Source organism: Pteropus medius, unplaced genomic scaffold, assembly GCF_902729225.1.
Source record: "Pteropus medius unplaced genomic scaffold, Ma_sr-lr_union100, whole genome shotgun sequence".
Classification (NCBI taxonomy): domain Eukaryota; kingdom Metazoa; phylum Chordata; class Mammalia; order Chiroptera; family Pteropodidae; genus Pteropus; species Pteropus medius.
In genome coordinates this window covers 4,232,233-4,254,401 of record NW_024344434.1, presented here as the reverse complement: position 1 = coordinate 4,254,401, position 22,169 = coordinate 4,232,233, and the positions used below count along the sequence as shown (strand labels likewise).

Below are 22,169 nucleotides of genomic sequence, written 5' to 3'. Positions count from 1 at the left end.
AATGCTACAGACTGGGTGGCTTAAACAATAGAAATTTTTTTTCTCACAGTTCTGGAGGCCGAAAGTCTAGGATCAAAGGTGTAGTACCATCAGTTTCCTCTGAGGCATTTTTCTTAGGATTCTAGGAGGCTGCCTGTTACCGTCTCTTTACATGGACCTTCATCTATACATATGCTCCCCAGGGTCTTTTTGTGTGTGTCCAAATTTTCTGTTTTTATAAAAAACACCAGTCATACTGGATTAAGGCTTACCCTAATAGCCTCATTGTAGCTTCCTCTTTAAAGGCTGTCTCTAAATACAGTCACATTCTGAAGTACCGGGAGTTAGGGCTTCAATGTATGAATTTCGGGGACACAATTTAGCCCATGACAACCTTCAAAGATTTCAGTACACCTTTTACCAATGCAAAAATACTTCTGACTTTCTTTCTAGCTCTTTTTCTATTTGCCTTACTCTACTAATTAAATTATACCCATCCTTACATAAGATTGTTTACCCAATGAAAGTCTACATCTTTTGCTTTCATTTCTCTAAATCCTACCTAGTACTGGCTTTACAACTCAGCTCAAAATTTTCACATATGATTTTACAGATTAAAAAAAATTGCTGTAGATAAAATTCATAGGTAGCTGATACACAAGTTCCCACATTGTTTTGCATTTTTTTACATTAGATCTTAAGTCTTCAAAATATTTCTGTTGTCTCTTTGTCTAGATTGTAGTTGATGAGGATGGGAATAACACTTTATATTCATTTTATGTCTTCATATTGTCTAATACAGTCTTGTGTACATATTATATTCTCAAATAACTCTATTTGATTGAATTTCTGATTAGTGAAGTATGCAGCTACCTGAATCTATTTATTTTCAATGTTATCTTAATTGGCTTTGTGAATTCCCAGCACTAACTTTCATTCATCATATTACTTTATAACTCTCTATAATACTTGAGTGGGCTAACTGTTAAATGCTTTAGATAGCACTGTAGACATGAGGTTTACCTCAATGTACTGCAATATAATGTGTACTTCAATGCATGTCTGTTACCTCATAGATTGTCAAACTTATTTTTACTGAAATAGATAGATGGTTCTCTCTATATAGTCATATCTCACTTCTCCTTGTGTGCTCTTTCAAGAAGATGACCTTGCTCCATAGAGAACTATTTCTTTTTAACCAAGGTTCTGTGCTCTTTTGTGATAATCTTGAAAGCCATAGATTTTCAAACTATATCACAGTGTTAGCTTAAAGATTCATATTGATATCCACAATTTATCAATGTTTGTTTTCATAGCATTTGTGGAATGATGTTTGGAAATAAATTGATACCTAAATTAAGTATCCATAACTTGAGCCAGTTCCCTATGTGATTTCTGAAAATGGAAACCCTGTAATCTAGTTCATTCACCTTGGAATAATATACAGATGTCAAAATGAGTAAGCGGATTTTGGTAGTCAACTTTCTTTATTGTTTATCTTTTATTGCTGCATAGTCAGTCACTTAAAGAGAGAGAAACAGCATACAATGTCAATAGCTCCCACTGTGTTAGCTTTTTACCATCACAACATATGTCCTAAAGCTTAAAAAGCAATAAAAGTTTGCTGTTTCCACAGTCATTAGTTTTGGTTGTTGTAGTCAATCACCCATAGAAGTCAGAGATATATCTTTTTTTTTCATCCTTAGTGCATAATCAACTCTAGCTATTCCCCTCGTTTATCATTAAAGAAAAAAAGAAAAGAAAAGAAAAGAAAACTGCCAAGACTCAAAAGCAAATTTGCAATGTGAGAAAATTCTCATCACTTTACTTAAGGAAAGGTAATCCTGTTATGTTGAATAAACAATAAAAATATGAGTCTAATAAAAAAGAAGTAATATTTCATCTTTTTTAAAAGTGAATTAATAGTTTTTTGTTTTAAAATGTTTTTATTCAGGAAAAATAATATGAATAATTGACAGGAATGATTAGATAATTTTAGATGAAATTCACTCTTGTCTCAATGACTTGATCACATCTACTTAGAATGTAGTTATGAGTGCCAATAAGATTATTTCAACAGAATCCAATCCATCTATGAAGCCAAGCAAAAGAAAAACATAAGTTAGTCATGTTTGTGTGTCTTTGCTGGGTTATGTAACCTTAAAACAATTTTGACTAGTTTAAGGATATTAATTTATTTTTTCTATAAGCTTATTGTGAACAATAAATGTTAGAAATATAGACAATTTTATTTTTATGTTTATTTTACCCTCTAGTTTTCATATTTGAACTCAAATACATTGACTGATAATATATTTTGCATTTCTTATTTCATTCCCAAAAGAATAGTATACCATAGTCATATAATTATAAGCAACTAAAATTACACTCCAAATCTGATATTCAGTTAAAGTTTTATAATTGGGTTAAACATAAATGAGTAACAGAACATGGGTTTGGAAGTAGGCATCTAAACATGATTAGAAAATGTGTATTCAAGTAGTCTTCCAGAATACAAGTTATTAGCACTATACAATTCATTGGTCAGATAAGGAGATGATATATTACTTGTTATTCAGCTTCAATTCCTCTAGTTTCTGATCAGTGTAGGCCCTGGATATAATTATCATGCTTTAGGCAAGAACTTTTTGATTATTCAAATTATTGGTCTGCCTCCTTTGAGCTAGCATTTTTTATCTTAGTGTTGGTATAGTTAGGGAAGACTGCTGCCATAAGTATTTTCCCCACATGTTTATTTGTATCCTTAACCAATGGTCCTTGCCTCTGTCTACATATTTCTGACCAATCCCAGATTTGCCACCTCAGCAAATTGCTGGGTTGGTAGTATGAATGTTGATCTGGTAATATCACATAGAACGAATATTCATAACCATTTTGTAATTTGATAAAGTCATAAATTATGGATACTTTTCTCATAATGATGCTCATCACACAAATAGTTGCACATAATTTTAAGATTCATTTATGAACATGACCTTAGAACTCCTGATTTAGTAGTGCCTTTGAATGCATTTCTTTAGATATTTTCATTGTATGTAAATTATTTTTTCTTGCCCTCCCCACCAGTTCTATTAAGCTACTTATTAATGGTTAGGAAAACAGGTTAAGAAATTAGAATATCTATTTCCATATGAATATGTGATAAAGTTTATTGCAACTTATATGATTTATTAAACTGAGTCACCTCCGAAGCAAATAAATTAGTATGTATTTAAAAAATTTATGACATGTCCTTAACATAGTGAGAGTGCCTTAGAGCAGTTCATTCTTCTGATAAATACGTGCTTAGCAAAATTGCTTGAAATGAATCTTTTACAGGTTTTTGTAATCATTGTTCTTATTTAAGACACACACACACACATATACACATATATGTATATATATCATAATAACAGAATGTATATTTCACATAGGGTCGTGGTTTGTTTTTGAATGTAAATGGTCTTTTCTTTGTGGGTATGTAATAAAATGCTTTGTTGCATCATTAATAGGCCGTAGTGTCCTAGAACATATTCTCTGCATTGTACATAGCTGCCTTTCAATTTTGAGATTTAAAAGAACATTACATTGGAAACCTTCTATGATTTTTTTTTTCATGCATATTGGACTGTAAGCTCAATCATTTGGCTACAGAATAAAGATCTTAAATTTTAACTTTCCTATGTTTGAAGCCAGATATGTTTAAATCAAGAGGGTTATTTTAAAAAAGTTCCCTTTCTTGTGTTAATCTGAAATAGAAGTGTTTCTCTGGATATATCACATTTGGGGATATACTGAATCAAAGTGGCAAGACTGCCTCAAGAGCCCAGTGTAATGTCCCTATAGCTACAGTTGCATAGAGAGCGCAACAGTTTTCCTTTCCTTTAGTATTTATTCATATTTAGATTTGTATTGCTGCTTAAGCATTACCTACTTTGACTTTGATATGTAATATTTTATGTATATATTTTGAGTCAGTGTCCATGACCTTTCTATTGGTACCACTCCTTGCCTCATTACTACTTCTAGTACTAGCACCATCATCTCTAATAATTACAATTTGAGAACTCAGACTGTGACTGATACCAAAAAAAGTACTTTATTTATTTTAGCCATGTTACAGATAAAGAAACTGAGATCCAGTGATTTCAAATAAGATGAACAAAAGCCCAAATTAAATATATTGAAAGGATAATTCTTTTTTTTTTATTTTGGTAATTCACATGTGTAATCCAAGAACATACAATAATCATATTATAAACTATTGTTCAAATTGTTATTAATGGGCACTTATAATGTGATAAGAACACATTATTTAATTTTTACTATTTATGATTTACCTAAACTATTTGGATAATCTTAAAATTCTCTGCTTTTCCAGCTACATTATTTGCATCTGAAAATATCTTGAAATTTTGCTTTAGATTCAACCCAGGTACTACTTGCTACAGTTTTATATATTTCTTTATATTTTATTTCTAAAGCTTGTGATAGGTTAATTGATATGCTTAAAGGTCTATTTATGAAGTTTTTTTTTTTTGAGTAAAAATGTAACTTGAAGACAAGAAAGGAAATTTTTATTTCATCACAATTCCAGCTAAGTTCTTTATAAAATATTCAGATGATTCTCTTAACTGGATAAATTTATCCAATCAACTGTGAATGAAAAGAAGTGAATGAATCTCAGCAAATAAGTGGATTTCAGGTTAATTCTTTTAAGAAACTAGAGGTAAATTCTTTTTATATAATTTATAATGGACTTTCAGTTATGACAACATGAAGATGTCAAGTTCTCAAAATATTGTCTAAAACTTCAGGGTACTGGATGTCAACTAATAGCAGACAACAGGTTAATAAGAAAATACTCTTGTATTGTAATAAGTGTAATAGCTACAGGTTAGAAGATTAAATATCTGTGGCCTTCTTCCCTAGATGATTTTCATCTTTACTCCACACCTCAGCAGGATCAGCAAAAACTTTTTTTTTAACAGTGGCATTGACAACCAACAGATTTGTCTATGGCCATGCCACCCTGAACACGCCCGATCTCATATGATCTCGGAAGCTAAGCAGGGTCAGGCCCAGTTAGTACTTGGCTGGGAGACCACCTAGGAAGACTGGGTGCTGTAGGTGTAAAATAAATAAATAAATAAATAAATAAATAAATAAATAAATAAATAAATAAATAAAACAGATTTAAGACTACAGAGAACTGACTCAGTTTGGAGTAGTAAATCTATGGCTTGGCAGCTAAAAGTAGAAACTTGGATGGTACCAAATGGAAAAATAAAAACAAAACAAAAACTCAAAGCTTCGTTAGCCCAAGGTTGTTGTCAAGGAAATAAAGAAAACAGGGTGGGGGAACTGGGAGAGGAAATGGTAAACTAAAACTATATATATATATATATATATATATATATATATATATTTAATAGAAGAGGAGACAATAAATAATAAACAGAGGAACAAATATACATATGAGATATATAGATAAAATGGCAATATGGTAGACATAAATCTGTATCAGTACTTACTTGATATGAATCATTTAGCAATCCATTCAAAAAACGTAATCTCTCAGACTGTATTAAAAAAAAAGCAAGATCTACCTATGTGCTATCTATAAGAGATGCATTCTAGATTGAAAGATAAAAATAGGTTGTAAGTAAATAAATTTAAAAGTAACCATAAGAGAGCTAAGGTGACTATATGATTATACTAAAATAGGAAATATACTTTAAATCAAAAGATATTACTAATTATAAAAGGATCTTGTCATGTTAAAAGGTCAATATATAAAGAAAATATAACAATTATAAATGTACCTAACACTAGAGCTCCAAATATATGAAACAAAATCTGACAGGATTAAAAAACAAATTGTATTTCAACAATTCTTAGTGAGATTTCATGGTCTTCTCTTAATAACTAAGAGAACAAGAACAGACTAAAAACATAAATTTGTTGTTCATACACAACCTTTAATAAAGTAATATAATTTTATGACTATGGTACACTGTTCTTTTGGGAAAGACGTAAGAAATGCAAAATATATTATCAATGAATGCACTTGAATTCAAATGAAATAAAGTGTGAAAACTAGAGGGTAAAATAAACAAAAATAAAATTGCCTATATTTGTGACCTCACGTAAAGTTAATTTTACTTAGAGTTAGCAACAAAGATGTATGAGGGTTCAATAAATTGTAAAAATGATAAACTGGACATCATAATATTAAAAACATTTGCATTTTAAAATTTATTAAGAACATGAAGAGGCAAGCAACATACTGGGGAAATATCTTCAAATCATATATCCAGAATTACCTTTAATATGTAAGGAATATTTAGAAATTAATGATTAGAAGAAAATGTTAAAATAGACAAAATTCTTGAATATTTACTTTATTAAAGTATGTATGAACAAGAAATAAGCATATGAAATATGCTCAACTTCTTTAGTTATTTAGGGAATATTAATTTTTATTCACATTATATTTCACTAACTACTTTCTGGAATGGTTATAAACAATCAGACTGACATCATGAAGAGCTAGTGAGGATATGGAGAGACTGGAACGCTCATATATTTTTGGTGAGAATGTAACAGTTTCTTAAAAAGTTAAACATTTCCTTACCACATGACCCAGCATTTTTACTCGTAGGCATCTTGGCAAGAAAATATAAAGAAATGACATACAAAGACTTGTATTCAGTGATATTCACAGTAGTCCAAAACTAGAAATCAAAATGTTCATCAAATTATGAATGGTTAAATAGACTGGACATCTATTTAACAATCTTTTTATTGATGATTGGTACAATCTTTTTATTGATGATTGGTACAATGGAATACCAACCATCAATAAAAAGAAATTAGATATTGAATTATGCCTGAACATGGATAGATTCAACCATTATGTTAATGAAAGAAGCCAGATACCAAAGCCTACATATTGTATGATTTAATTTATATTAAGTTTCTTGATAAGGGAAAAGTCCAGAGACAAAAGTCAATGTTTTTTTAAGGCCATGTATGGGACTGACTGCAAATTGATGCAAGAGAATGTTTTCTACCAATGGAAATGTTTTAAAACTGGATTGTGATGATGGTTGGGCAATTATATAAATTTACTAAAACTCCTCGAACTGCACAATAAAAATCAGTCAACTTTACGTTACATAATTTATAGCTCTAAAACGCTATTAAAATGCATTGACTTATTTTTTAGAATTTGTGCACTATGTGTTTGTTATACCTCAATACATTTTCGTGGAAAAAAATAAGTAATATCTAATACTTATAATTTTTTATATTTTGTCAACTTGTTTTAGTGGGATGTCATTTTTCCATCTGGAATAATGTGATCAATGTTAGCTAATTATTCAAATAGCCCAACAAATTTATTTCACATCACAATAAAGCCAAAAAACAGTAATTATGCTAACTTTAAATATAACAATCTTTTTTACCACAACATTGTGTAATGTTGTGTTCAAACATACTGAACATTGATAGAATGTATAAGGAATGTTACACCTATTGTCAACTGTAAAAGCTGATCATATTTTGCCATATTTCCTTGTACTATATATACAATATTTTCTATACCATTTAAAATTAAGGTGGAGACATGGCATTCTATTCTTAAATACTTTTATATGCATCTGTATTCAAAGTTCACACATTGTCTTGCTGTTTCTTTTTAATCGCACATCTGTGTGTGTGTGTGTGTGTGTGTGTGTGTGTGTGTGTTTCTGCTTGTTTTTAGAAGTAACCAGGATGATTGTTCTTGAGAATGTATCCTGTTATAGACTGGATTTATTCTCATTTCTGTTGTTTGCTTTAATCCCATAGCCCCTAAAAAAATTGTATACTTGGGCTGAGTTTAAGGACTTAAATATTCTTGAACTATTCTTGGTTTTGGTAAGAATAACTCAGAAGTTGCTGACTTCATATTGCATTATATAAAAAGCACATTTTATCAGGTGGTTCATTAATTAGGGATGCTGAGTTTGATCATTTGATTAAGGGAGTGATCACCAGATCTCTTCATTGGAAAGAATGTTCTTTTGTAATTAGCAAGCCATTTCTGAGGTAATTGTTTATTTCCTCACCATGTTGTTCTCCCACAACCATTTCCTTATGGATTTTAGCATATATTTGTAACATTTACAGAAATTGATTTTTAATTTGAGGTTTACAAATGGTGAATGTTTTTATAATTCTACTATTCATTTTATATTTATTACCTGTACTTTTATAAAATAAGCATTTCCTCATCAGATAACAATAAATACATTTTACCTTTAAAAAAGTCAAGTTAATCAGGAAGATTGTTTCATAAACTATAGAAATGTCTAACCAATGTACTGTATACTTGAAACTAATAATAAAATAAAATTTTTAAAAAGTCAAATAAAACTTTATCTTTTCCTTTCTCTTTAAGTGTAATTCTATTAAGAGGTTAGAGTGATCGCAAATAAGTCTCTCACTGCCTCTCTCTTCCTCTCTTTCTTTCTCCCTCTATGGATATTTGATGTTTTAGTATCATTCACAAATTTTGTGGAACAATAAAAAAACATTCTGTAAAGCAGGTGTGTACTTGTAGAATATTTGAGATTTAAATATGTTCTGAATTCTTTATAATGATTTTTGAATAACATTTTCATCTGAATACTTCAGCATTATTGGTGCAGGGTTGGCCCACAGTTGCACACGATGGGCATTGTTTCCTTTATAGTGACTCTGGGTGAGTATATCAGTGGTTTTCCTTGGCATAGGACCAAGCTATTCTGATCCATTCAATGGAGTATAAATACCTGGGATTATCCATCATTATCTCCTTAATGTATTAAGCAGGTCTCTCCTCTCACATTTTTTTAAACATTATTTTGGAGAAGCAAGACCTTTAACTTTCATTGGGAATGGAGATGAATTTTCTAATTGTAGTATATGGTAACTTGATATAAATAAAATAGATGAGTGCTTCCACTGTGTTATTTAGGAGGATTCAGCAGAGGGCCCCTATTGTACCGGCACAATGGAGTATACATGATTATTGATTTATTTTTTCATGTTAAAACTGTAATTGCCCTTAAAATTCTCTTGCCATGGAGCCTTCTGTCATATGTAATTTCTTTTTCCTGGGATGTCTCCCTGTATATACCATGGCTTCATTCCACTTTCTAAGGGGCCCCTACATATGGGTCACCCAGCATTGTGCCACAAAGCACGCCCATTTGGAACACAGCTAATTGAACCAGAGAAGGACATCCAAGGAAGAAGCTATTTTCAGTAGGCTGGCCAGGATATTACAGAGTGCCCTGGTCCACAAGCTCTGCCCATGAGGTTACTCTACTGAATAGTAATTGGCTGCTATTCAGCTATCATTTTTTATGGTGTCTGAATGTAAAGCATGTTGAACACAAATACCAAAGGAAACACAGGAAAAAATAAGTAAATAGAGACCATGAGTCAATAGAATTCATGGAATAGAATGAAATGAGTGTCAAAAAGTAAAAAATAGTAGCAGAACCCCCACAATAGTGGAACACAAGAATATGTTATCTGTGTGTAGTGAGGTTTGTATAAATTAGATTTTATTTTTTTATATTTTCTTTAATCTTTAGACGGTCTACAATAAGAAAATGTTATTTTCATGATCAGAACAATATAGTCAGAAACATAAGTGCAGCTAAAATTTTGAGAAAAGAAATCATTAGCTTGATTTAACTACATTTTTTTTTTTCCTTATCATCATGACTCTACAAAACTACCACATCTGTGGCATTACAAATGAGATACTGATTGGTCAAGCCAAAATACAGTTTTCCAGATCTCATATTTAGGGCACTGGAAAAAAGCCTAGTTTCTTAATGAAAGCCAGACATAGGTTTCTACCCAGTGTTTCATCTCAGGGTTAGTTGTGGATGGTGGAGAGTTTCAGCATATTAGTCATCAAATTTAATTCTCCAGCTGACTATTTTAACCATTTCACTTTGTCTAAAGAAGATACTTTAACATCTTTGTTTTTTCCCCACTTAGATGTCTTTGTCATAACATATGTTTTTGAAATTTTGACTAGAGTTTAAGGGATTTGATATATGCTTTTCATTCAGTGGTCCATGATGTTAAAGATACACATTTTACTCTGAGGAGGAATTTTGAACTTCTTCCTTCTATTAGTATAAACTAGGTTTATGCCAGGTTAATCCAGGTGCCACCTGGATGTTTAATAAAGACATATAATTACCATACTCAAAGTATATCAATGTAGAATCAATCTTCAGATTCTTATTTCAAACCTAGACTTTAAAAATAATTTAATATAGTTCTATCATTGTAGAGATGAGTAAATGTAGTCTAAGACAAGCAAAGTGACTTGCCAAGATTATACACTAAGTACATGACAGAACATAGTCTAGATCTATAGCTTTCTATTTCTAGCCAGATGCTAGCTAGCTCTGCCATGCTCTAGTAGAGGCACATTTCTATTCATCTTTTATCTCAACACTGAATATAGTTCCTGGCCCATAGAAGGAGATCAATTAATGTAATTTAAATGTCTCCTTGAGTACTGAGTACATTCTGTAACGCAGAGCAGAGATATATATAATTTGTCTTTGGAGAAGATTTTTTCCACAGTATACATTGTTATGGCAATTTTGAGACTGATGTATACCTAACATCAAAAAGCACTCATTAAAATATATGAAATTGTGCCTGGGACTGTGCAAGGATCTGCCTAAAGGAAATAATATAAAATAAATTAGCTTTACCTTTCTAAATATTTAATATCTCACACAAAGTCCAAGAGAGAGTGAGAGAGAGAGGAGAGAGATAGAGAGAGAGAGAGAGAGAGAGAGAGAGAAGGAGAGAGAAAAGGAGAGAGAAAAGGAGAGAGAAAAGGAGAGAGAAAAGGAGAGAGAAAAACTTCAAGAAAATTGCTAAACTCTTGAATGCCTCTTGTAAAGCATGTATAAAAGCCCAAACTGCAGAGCCACTATTTCCCAAGTCAGCATCAAGACAACACTCTCTTTAGGAAGAGCCTCGGAAAGAAAGCACTGCCATTGACCCCAAATCTCCAGATTCCCATTGATCAGCCATGTTTGTTAAGAGGGGAATGTATTTCTTTGACGTACTATTGTCAAGATCATCATTGAGCCTTCCTGTGTCATTGAAAGGCTTCATCATTATCTCAGACCTTAGCATTCCTGGTACCCTTTTCCATTGGTGAACTCTCACTTGAGCCTGTGATCTGTTGTCCTGTTGTTAGTCTATCTTTGCTAGCCTGTTTACTAAGTGAAACAGCTGTTAATTTTGCTCCAATTTCTCTTCTTGCCTTTTCAACTGGCCTTAACCTTTCTTTATGTTTATTATTATTCTCTTTCAGCCCTTATTTGTCTGGCTGTACTTTGACCACTTTCATTATGATTATTTGGTTTTGATGCCTGCCTATATGCTCAGTTTAAATCTTAGTTCTGCTGGAAAATTCCATGGCTACATCATAAACTAGACATTTACAATAACAGCTGCATCTGAATCTATCTTTGGTTATCTGTACCATATATGTTAATCTTCTACAATACATTGTTTCTAAAGATTTAACCTCTAAAGTTTAACCTCGTGTATATGATTTCTGGTAAAAATGAAAGTAGGAAGTAACAAAGTCTATATTAATTAATAGGTCCATTAAGGGCACAATGCCAGAAGCTGGATAGATGAGAGCTTGCCAAGTGTACAGGGCCAGAAACTTAATTGCACCTTTCTTTGCAAGAGTTCTATTGATTGTAGTTCTCGAATATATGACTTTCCCTTAATTTTGTGCTAAAGCATAAGGAGTGTTTTACTTATCTTTGTACTTGCTCTTTGCATGATATATATACATGTTATAAGTGGAATTTTATATGTATATGCGACCTGATGCCAGTGGAAAACAAGTCTGATTGTATAGATGGATCTGTCTCGTACCTGATGTGTTTATGTAAATATATATGCATTCACATTTATTTTAATGATGAAATATTTGAGAATATGCGATAAGAGTTTTTTTTTTTAATATAATAGTATTCTACGTCTCGGATTTGCTATTTCTTTGTACAGCTTAAAAAGGAATCATTACAAAAGCTGAAAGCAAAACAGTAAACTTGAAGCCTTTTGTGTTTACTCTATCTTCTGAGAAAATCAAGCTAATTAGACTATAAAGTATTCTTCCAAAATTGAAATTATATTTTGCTGTTTGCAGCTAAATTGCATGAAGTAATATGCTGCCATGGAATGGGCAGTCCAATGGCTGTCCGGCAGACATTTTTCTTAGCCAAGTCACAGAGAGTGTTGCAAGGTGGATACAATGTTGATAGAATACAAAAGCCAATCCATATTTCTTGGTTCCCTGGTATGTAGTTAAATGCACTTTGGTATTTCAGAGGAGGGTTTTTCAGGTCATTCCTCCCTATGTTCTCATAATTTGCTGATACTGGTGCTATGCCCATTTTTAGTAGAAAATAGCTTTAAATTGGTAGCATCCTCAGTGTATAGCTAATGCAGATGGATAAGCATCATTGAAGACATGGCCGAGTTTAGCCAATGCAGATGCACGAGAAAGACTGATTCTGAAAGATCCTGGGCCATACTATTGTGTAGCATTTCCCTGTCCCTACTAGTCCTTGTATCAAGTACTGAACTGCTAACTTGAGCTTATAATGAAGAAGAACTTGAGAAATCTTCTCTAGACATTTAATAGTCAAAATTCCATTAATCAATTAATCAAGTACTAGAGGTTTATCCTTGATGAGGTGGAAATATTAGGATTTAGTTCTCAAAAGGAGATAATATAGAGTAAGATAGTTGATCCAAAGTAACAGGAAAGGCAGAGCACAAAGAAATAGTTAGGTCCGTAGATAGAGCGCTGGGAGAATGAGATAGCACTCTTCTGATGGCTTCTATTTTCTTTGTGAAACAATGCCATCTGGTGAAAGTAAAGAAGAAGGAGGTGTTGCAGATTTGAGGAAAAAAGAAAATATCTGAATTAATTATCTAAGAGCATGGTGCATTTGTACAATCTGGAAATAGTTATTCTTTAAAATGATAAAGCTGCCACAAAATTGCTGCAATAAGTACACAAATCTACAATGACTGTGAATGGAAAAAGTGCCCTCTATGGTTAAGCAGTGCCCCACAAATACATGTTGATAGCAGTGCTAGGAGAGTACAGTAAGAGAGCCTAGCATTCATTTATTATGTGAATTAATATAAAACAGATGATTCCTTTGAAAATAAACTAATGATGTCTATTTAATTTAAGATGATTGATGAAGGTTATATGTATAGTTTGTTCTTTGAGCTATAGCAAAATTAGAAGTGGGATTGAGAGATAAAGCCCACCACTAACTTTATGATTTCATCTTTTGTCCAATTTATCACAGTGTCCAAATTATTAAAGTAAGCTTTCTAGCATATGTTTTAAAATAGGCCATCCTTTTCTATTCTTTATGACTTAAATGAGTCATAAATATGTGTGCTCAAAATGTATGTGCTGCTTGAGTTCTATAGAAAAGAAATAACTGAAAGACATTTTAAAAGTTTCTAAAGCCATTAAAATGTCCCCTGGTGATATTTAAAATGACAAATAGGGCACTACTTATTTAAGTAGTGTATTAAGAATGTGGAAGTGGGTCGAATCTTCTCCACTTGGGGTTCTAAAACTTTCCTCTTGCAATTGTATATAAACATAGATGACATATTGTAAACTGAGCAATAATAGATGTCTTATGAAGTAGTCTTGACTCAAGTTTAACTGAGTTTAAATATACTTTACATAAAATGTAAATTATTAGAGGTAGACGTGAGACTGATGTTTTTTCCAGATTATTTTGGTCTGATATTTAAGAGACCCAAATCCCACCCTGCCAATCATGAATTCTCTGCATGGAGTTCATGAGAAGCTATATATTTGGAATGTCAAAGTATCACCTTAACAAAAGCCATGCAAATGTCTTATGCTGCTGTGCAGATATCTGTGCAAAGAATGAATTGGCACAACTGACCTAAACTCAAGGCCTGAGGAGAAATTTCTATTTCCCCCTTAATATGTATCTTGTTACTTATATACATAAGCATGATTGCAGGAAAGAGAGAGCTGTGACTGAACCAAAAATAATTCATTTATACAGTTAGTACAGAATAGAGTTGACATGGAAATGCAGGGGTAAGAGGGGAATGAATCATGGATGATTGCTTAAGGCACTGTTGTATCCCAATAAATGCCTTATACTCTGACCAATAAGGTTTGCAACTCATCCTTTATGGAAGGATGTAGAAAAAGGCTGTGTAGAGCCAGGGCGAGTTTGAGAAATTTTCCAGAAGACAAATGTTATATGTTGAATGCATATTGACCTCAACTGATATAATTTGAGAGATTAACATTAGTTCGTAGGACATCTACTTTTAACTCACTAATAGTGTCAATGAAGTAATGGAAATCCAGAAGGCTTAACTGACTTGTCCAGAGTTTCAGAGAAATTTAATCAAATCATCACTAGAATTCTACTTGTAAATTTTTCTGATTCATACAGTTCATATATAAAATATCTGACTGCTTTTATAGAAACCAGAAATGTCTGGCCACTTTGTGGGAACATATCATCAGGAGTCTATTTCACATGAAAGACTGAGATGGGTCCTGGAAGAGAATTGTACCTAAGGCGAGTTCTTTTATGGTTTTGTCCAATAACAAAATCTGAGTTTGATACAGCCTTCTATAAAAGGGGTTGGGGTAAGGTTGAGATGTGAACTAATCAAGCAATTGAATATCTGCAATTCCCACTTATTGCTCTGACACAGTCCACATGTTCTGAAGATCAAGGAATTAGAAACCATGCATAACAGAAACTATGTGTAACAGTGACAAAGAACTGTTGTCACTATAAATAATAAAGAACATAGTACTCAAAAGCTATACTGCTGGGTCTCTGTCAAAGAGTTTAGTAAAAATAGAGTAGGATTCTCTTTTCTTTGACACAAGACATCATGTTGCTTGGACACGTTGATGGCTCCCCAAAATACAGTGCAGGTTTATAACTTAGGTTTATCACAGATGAGGGAATCAGAAGCTCCTAAAAGCAAAGACTGGTGGATACCTCCTCTGAGATAAAAACCTTATCCATGACCCAAAAGTAGAATGGTTCTGGCTCCTTTCTAGTTGTCAAGGGCACCAATGGTTATCAAGTGGCATCAGCAAGCAACTCTGTGGCAGCAGGAAATGTATGAGAAAACATCAGTGGGAGGATCAGGATAGAAGTTAGAAAATATTGAATATCTAAGAAAATATCAGATGACTAAGCACTGAGTCAGGGGCTTCCAGTCATGATGGCAGAATAAGTAAACACTGTGCTTGTGTCCTGTCACAACCACATCAAAATTACAACTAAACTACAGAATAGCCATCATTGGGAGTAGCCTGAATTCTAGCCGGACATTAGTTTTACAATTGGGGACACACAGAAGAGGCCACCTCAAGACTGGTATGAAATGTAGAGACTCAGAACAGATTAGTCCCACCCCTGCATGCGGTGGTTGAAAATTGGGAAGAATATCTTGGCTGCAGAGGTCCCCCTGCAATAGTGAGGGGTCCCAGCCCAACATCAGGTTCCCCAGCCCAGGGTTCCAGTGCTGGGAAGAGAAGTCTCCACAATTTCTGGCTGTGAAAACCAGCGAAGATTGTAGCTGAGTGAGGCAGAGGGCTGAAAGAGTTACAGGCTTTCCTCTTAAAGGACCCACACAAACTTACTTGGTGACAAACTCAGCCCTTTCTCATATATCCCTGGTGCCACATCGCTGGGGCAGCAGCTAAAAAGACACCAGGGATATATGAGGAAGGTCTGAGTTGTCTGGCTTGAGGGTGAGGGCTGGAGGGGCAGCTTTCTCCCAGACACAAGTGCAATTGTTTCTTAGTTGACGCTCCTCTGCCTAGCCTGCAGACTCAAGTGGGTGCCATAGCTGAGTCTCCATCAACCAGCTAACACTGTCATCCCACCCTGGTGATTCCTACTTCCTCCAAAAGGGTGGGGACACCCAAGGTGCTTCCCATGGAAATTTCTCAAAGTTTCTTGAAATTTCTCAAAGTTTCACAAAATCCAAACAAGTAGCATCTGGCCTTGGCATGCCCCATGCCTCTTGCTGAGGAGCCCAAGCCCTGCACTAGTGGCAGCTGGCCTTAGTTTGTGGTTTGGCCTCTTGAGGCACTAACAAGCCTAGCTTGGGTAGTGGTCACCTGCAGATTGCTTGATGGTTCATGCCAGGTGGCCTTGGGCATGGCACAGGCTGCAACTGAACATGGCCTGCTGCAAGGCTCCTCCAAAGAGGCCCTAGCCTGAGTGCCCAGTGGCCAGCTTTGGTCTGAACTGGAGCACCATTCAAGGCCATATCTGAGGATGACACACTCAAAGGGCAGACAACAGAGCCCTGCTAAAACAAATCCTGCTCTTTAGGGTCAGCTCCTGCACAACAGCTTCTGCATTCTAGTCACAGTCAGTCATCACAACCAGTCAGCCTGAAGGTCAGTCCCTCCCACTATTGAGCAAACTAGCAACTAATGCTCAACTACAACAGGAGGGCACACACACAACCCATACAAGAGACATACCTGGAGCACCAACTCAGGTGACCAGAGAAGACTATGCCACTGGGTCTCACAGCACACCTACTAGATAAGGCCACTCTACTAATACCAGGAGACATAGTAACCTACCTAATACATAGAAACAAACACAAGGAGGCAGCAAAAATGGGGGGGGAAAAAAAAAGAGAAATATGTCCCAAATGAAGGAACACAACAAAGTTCTGAAGAAAGCTAAATAAAGCTAAATAAAAAAAAAAGAGAAATATGTCCCAAATGAAGGAACAGAACAAAGTTCTGAAGAAAGCTAAATAAAAGTAGTTACAAAATGGTCATGGGGATGTATAGTATGGAGACTATAGTGTATAGTATGGGGACTATAGTCAGTAGTATTATCATAAATGGAAACAAGCAACCTATCATATGCAGAGTTGAAAACACCAGTTATGAACTTAGAAGAAAAGTAGATGATGAGCTCAGTAAGAACTTTAGCAAAGAGATAAAAAACATAAAAGTGGAAATATAAAACATAAAAGAAGAACCAGTCAGAATTGATGAATACAGTAACAAATGAAAAAATATCTTAGGAGGAATTAACAGTAGATTGGATGAAGTGGATGATTGAATCAGCAGTTTAGAAGGTAAGAATGCCAATAACTACATATCTAGCAACAATTACTTTAATTGTAAATGAATTAAATGCTCCAATCAAAAGATAGGGTGACTGAATGCATAAGAACACAAAACCCTTATATATGCTGCCTACAAGAGACTCACTTCAGATCCAAAAACACATATAGACTGAAAGTAAAGGGTGAAAAGAGATGTTTCATGAAAATGAAAACAAAAATAAAAGCTGGAATGGCAATACTTATACAAGACAAAATATATTTTAAAACAGGCTATAACAAAAGATGAAGAAGGATCCAGTTATCCCACTTGGGTATTTATCTGAAGAAATCCAAAACATTACTTTGAAGGGACATGTGAATCTATATGTTCATTGCATCATTATTTACAGTAGCCAAGAGATGGAGGCATCCTGTGTGTCCACAGTGGATGAATGGATATGTACAATGGAATATTACTCAGCCATGAAAAGAATGAAATTTTACCATCTGCAACAAAATGGATGGGCCTAAATAGTATTGTGCAGAGTGGAGTAAATCAGACAAAGACAAATGTCATATGTGGAATCAGCATAAACAAACAACAGAAATAAGCTCATAGATACAGAGAGCGTTTAGATGGTTTTCAGGATTGGGGGGTTTGGGCAATGGATGAAGAGGGGAGAGGATTAAAAAGTACAAATTTGTAGTTACAAAATAGTCATGGGAATGTATAGTATGGAGGCTATAGTGTATAGTATGGGGACTATAGTCAGTAGTATTATCATAACTATGTATGGTGTCAGGTACTGGATTTATAGGGTAATCACTTCACAAGTTATATAAATGTCTAATCACTGTGTTGTACACCTGAAACTAATATTGTATATTATCTAGATAAAAATCATAATAATAATAAAAGAAGAATTGAGTCAGATAACACTGAGGTGTCACAATGATACATGAAAATAAAAGCCAGAAATACATAATTAATTTTACTACCAGTATGATCCAATTTGTAAACTTTCTCACAGGGCCTATCTGAAAATGGAACTGGTAGCAAACGTTCAGGGCTGCTGCTGCCCCAACACCAGGGGGCAATAGTCACAATTTTAGTCTATAATGTAGTGAGTTTCTTAAAATTTTTACTTTTTTTCCTCTTTCTCTTCTTCAATTGCATGTAATTCACCAGTTAATTATTAAATCCTTGTCGTGTTCCTACCATTAAGAACTTCATACCTGTATATAATAACGAAATGTCAAACCTGAAAATGATCTTCAGCAACATCAGTTTATTAATTTGAATCAATTAGACTTAAGTAAATAAGTGTCTAAATTAAATATACATTCATAATTTTTATCATGCCTATTAAAATGTAAGGATGCCAAGTTCAAGCAGTGCTTTCTATTTCAAAATTCCCTTCCATCTCTAAACAAGTTTAAAGCCCTGCCACCCATTGCCCCCACCCAAGCCCTTTATAGATTATATGATATAAACAGGAATTTCAATTCATTAGGTTTTTTTCCTGAAGCAGATGAGTAGTGACTGCTCTGTGGTGAGCTCTATGGGAGATTCCTTAGTAAACTCAAATGAATTCAAGACAGAAAATTGTTGCTGTGTAGTTGTTAAATGAGTTCCGTTACTTTGAAGTGAAATCATTCCACCCAAGGATCATTCACTGTGAGAGGTGGAATGGAAACTTGCTTAATATTATAAATTGTTGTATTGACACTTATAGCACAGGCAACATTGAGTTCTCCAGTTTGAGTTACTTTTCTTTCTTCTCAATTAATACTTTTTAGTATTAGTTACTTATTTCAACCAGAGATATTTGAGAAAGCAATTTCATTTGGGGGTAGTGATCTTAGCTTGACCATTTAGGGGCAATGTCTGTGAGACTATACCAGTAGCATATTTCTTTGTGACAAGAATGTGTATCATTCTGCTAAGCAAATAACAAAATGATTTACTCTAGATAAACAAAAATTTTTAGAATACTGAAATTGCAAATATTAAAAGTTCTACTACCCTTGGTCTTAATTTCTCATGACTTTCATTATGTCCTTACAAATTAGAGAATGACTTGATATATATTTTAGTAAATAATTACATTTTATATTCTTGACCTTCTTTTCTTTTTAATTCTAAATAAACATTGGTCAGTAATGAAAAGAATAAATAATTTCCAGTGTTGTTAATTCCAATATTATGTGTTAATTCAATTAAGGAGAATTGAACTATATAAATTTGTTCATGTCCCCATAACTTTCTCAGTGTTGGGACTATTTGCTCAGATTTATTTGCATGTATGGCAAAACTTTTAATCGCTTAGTTTTGAAAGAAACAATGATATATCTTCAAATGCCACTCCCTTATAATGTGTGGCCACTGTCCTGAAAATATCCTAGCTGAGTTCTCTCTAGAATCTTGGTATCCAATTGAAATATAACCAAAGCTACAGATACAAGCATATGATGTAGAAATGGTCTAGTAGCCACAATGAAAGAAGAAAACAGGTTAATTTTAATAAAATAATCCATTTAACCTAATACAAACTTTAGCATTTCATCATGTAATTAAAGTAATAATTAACAGTATATTTTACATCCTTTAAAATATGGTTTGGATTTTATATTTAAAGCACATTTGAACTCAGACTAACCACATATGAAGTGCGCAGTAGTCAGCTGAGCTAGGATATCTACTCTATTTGGAAAGAGAGCTCTAGGATGCGTATTTTTATTTAATGGAAAACTATTATTTTGAGGAAGCATCATAAAAATTAGGATTATTAAAACATTAATTAAAAATGACACATTTCCCTGTATGTATAATATAAGTAAACAAAACAAAGTCATGTCTTTTAAACTGATGTTTTGTTTGTGTAGATAGCCGTCACTGTCTGTGGAAAGTTTTTACAGAGGAAAGAACTGAGAGAAGAAGAGAATGGCTTTGCCTGGTATAGTGGAGAAAACAGTGTAAGGAAAAAGATATCCTAAAGTTAGTTAGGCAAATTTTTACTTAGTTGTTGGACTATAAATTATATAAGGAACATTTAATGAGAGTAATATTACAATGTTACATTATACAACTAAGTGACAATGCCTTATGAAATTGCTATCTGGTACTAACCAAAAAACAGTATATGAGAAGTAAGATTGTTTTATTTTATTATAACTATATTTATCGGCAAGGAAACTTTATATAGCCTCGCAGGAAATTTGGCTCTATTCAAAATGACCGTAGAGATATTTGGTCTATGCCAAAAGGTTCTTGAAATCTGATCCTCTCCAAAACGTCTGTAAACATAGTTGGTCCACTCCAAATGGTGTTTGATATTTAGTCCTGTCAAAAATGTCCATGCTTAGAAAACATTCTTGAGTTCAAATATCTCATAAAGCTTATTTCTACTTTTGATTTACAGAATTAATACATAAAAATAATACATTTTATCGGTCTAATAATTGTGCTGTGGTTGTATTGTCAATAATAACCCTTCTAGCCTTGGTGGCCTAGCTGGTAATGGCACATGGGGCTAGGTAGATGAGTCTAGGTTCGAATCTTGTGTAAGAGTGGGATTTATATTAACTATGGATTAAATTTCTCCATTGGGTGTTTTGGACAGGATCAAATGTCTGTTAATCTTATATACTGCCTGTTATATTTGTTTAGATTTGTTTTATACTTAACTTGTATGAGCTTATCTTTAGCAAAAGCTGATTAAAAAACAAAACAAAACAAAACAAAACCTATAATTTGTATTTCTGGGTATGCCAGATTCCTCAGGCCCAGCTATCAAACACCATCGCCTTCTGGCACCAAGTGCCTTTAGGACCTCATGATTCAGAATCTAACCAGAGTCTTTGATAGAAATCTGTATAACCTTACTCTAACCAATCCAGAACCATAGTTAGTCAAATGTTGGGACTTCACAATAGGAAATATCCAAACAGCCAAAACAACCAGTAACCATTAAGATTAAACAAAATTCTTAATGGAATCGAATTCTTCAGTGTCAATATAATAAAAATAGTAGTATTACTGCATTTAAGATTTGATTTTTATGTGGCAATATTTTTTACATTTAACCAGAATTTATTTATTTATTTTGTGAAAATATTAATGTACAGAACTTTATCTTAAAAAAAAAAAAAAAAAACCTAACTGGAATTAGAATTATATAAGTTAATGGCTTTCAAACGTTTAATGTTATTGTGTTCTAAAATATTATTTATATGATAGATTTTCTTTCCTTGGTGTAGGACTGAGATAAATTCTTAGCAGGCAGGGGAAAAGAAAAAAAAAACAAACATTAAATAATATAGAGAGAGTTGGCATTAGTGAGGTGGAAGGTTGGGAGGTCCCAATACTTGTCTCCTGCACAAAAGCAATAAACAACTTCAAACTGAGGAAAATTGCTCAGGGAAAGCTCTGGAATATAACAAAGAAGAAGCAAAAAAGCCTGAGGAGCTCAAAAAGTGAGGATGGATCCATAGAAAAGCATAGGAAACATTTCATCTGTGTTACCTCATCTCTCAGTCCAAAGCCGCTTGGTGCCAAGGGAAATTCTCTCAGAGGAATTTTACCCCACAGGGAAAAGGAGAACAGAAGAACCTCATCAAGACTCACTACATACAAAGACATTTGCAGCCTTTGCTACTAAGGACTCTCACAGTCTTCACCAAGGCTAATGCCTGCTGATGTAGCTGCAGAGTCCCCAATTATGCATCAGCTCCCCAAGCTAGAGCTGTTGCTACAGCACAGAAGGACCTGCTCTCAGGGGCCCAGTGCCAGCTCTCTAGGATCAAGATGCTGTGGCTCATTGCCCCACCCCAAGTCTCAGGTCGCAGATTTGTTCTGCCATTATTGTGCAGCCACTGCTGCTCTGAGCCCTGCCCCCAGGTCCCAGATCACAGTACTGACCCACTACTATTAGGCTTCTGCTGCTCTGCAACCAGGCTCC

The 22,169-nt window shown here is 33.8% G+C and overlaps 1 protein-coding gene and 1 pseudogene across 6 annotated transcripts in view; both read left to right on the top strand.

The window, feature by feature from the left end:
- DPP10 (dipeptidyl peptidase like 10) overlaps window positions 1–22,169 on the top strand; it is a 457,935-nt gene that overhangs the window by 66,269 nt on the left and 369,497 nt on the right. The gene's annotated exons all lie outside the window — the stretch shown is intronic.
- LOC120610402 (uncharacterized) lies at window positions 4,994–5,112 on the top strand (annotated as a pseudogene).